General features: G+C 34.6%; 1 pseudogene; it reads right to left on the minus strand.

Annotated features, from left to right (window-relative positions):
- Positions 1–196: 196 nt before the first annotated feature.
- Positions 197–309, minus strand: LOC118880439 (annotated as a pseudogene).
- Positions 310–1,379: the final 1,070 nt, after the last annotated feature.

Raw genomic sequence — 1,379 nt, forward strand, 5'->3', positions numbered from 1 at the left:
TTTTTGTCTGTGTCAGGGATTTTGCCTTGTTCTATTTGATGACACAGTTCTTAATCCTATTAACCTAACATTTTGAGATTAAGAGTATGGTTTAAAATGCGGTAGGGTTTAGAAAGAAACACTAGAGGGCGGGCTGTCTACACGATCAGGAACAATGACCTTGAGTTACTTTATCTTACACAAACTTTTTTTTTTTTTTAATATGGAATGCTTCATGAATTTGCATGTCACCCTTGTGCAGGGGCCAAGCTAATCTTCTCTGTATCGTTCCAATTTTAGTATTTGTATGTGCTGCCGAAGTGAGCACACACAAATTTTTTTTTTTTTAACATTTTTTTGATGTGGATCATTTTTAAAGTCTTTATTGAATTTGTTACAATATTGTTTCTGTTTTATGTTTTGGCTTTTTGGCCTCGAGGCATGTCTCGTGAGGCATGTGGGATCTTAGCTCCCTGATCAAGGATCGAACCCACACCCCCACAAGGCGAAGTCTTAACCACTGGACTCCCGGGGAAGTCCCCACAAATATGTTTTGATAGGACTCATTAAAGCCTTAAAAAAAAAAATAAATTAATTAATTAAAAATATATATATATATATTTTTAAATTTGAAATTTATGGGACTTCTCTGATGGTCCAGTGGTCAAGAATCCGCCTTCCAATGCAGAGGATGCAGGTTCAATCCTTGGTTGGGCAACTAAGCCTGCCCGCCACACCTACTGAGCCCACATGCTCTAGAGCCTGCGTACCACAACAAGAGAGCCTGCCTGCTGCAACGAAAGATCCCACATGCTGCAACTAAGACTGGACGCAGCCAAAAAAAAAAAAAATAATAATATAATAAAATAAATAAATAAAATTGAAATTTATTCTATGTATATTCTTTTATAGGCCAAACAAATTTCTTTGATTGAAAGCATAAGCAACAATATGAAATAAAGTAAATGCTTAGTTAAACCATTTTGAGATAACTAATAAGGACCTACTATATAGCACAGGGAACTCTACTCAATACTCTATAATGACCTATACGGAAATAGAATCTAAAAAAGAGTAGATATACATATATGTATAACTGATGCACTTTGCTGTACAGCAAAAACTAACACAACATTGTAAATCAACTATACTCCAATAAAAATTAATTAAAAAACATTTTGAAGATTATTTACATAGTCGTTTGGCATTTTAAAAAATATATGCAAACACATTTTAACTAAAGTGATAACATTTAGCATATAAGTGAGTATTTTACTACAATTTGATAATTAATTAGCTGAACTGAAAATTCAGCTAATGATTCATTTAAAAGCAATTTAGAGGGCTTCCCTGGTGGCGCAGTGGTTGAGAATCTGCCTGCCAATGCAGGGGACACGGGT

Source organism: Balaenoptera musculus, chromosome 14 (genome assembly GCF_009873245.2).
Source record: "Balaenoptera musculus isolate JJ_BM4_2016_0621 chromosome 14, mBalMus1.pri.v3, whole genome shotgun sequence".
Lineage (NCBI taxonomy): Eukaryota > Metazoa > Chordata > Mammalia > Artiodactyla > Balaenopteridae > Balaenoptera > Balaenoptera musculus.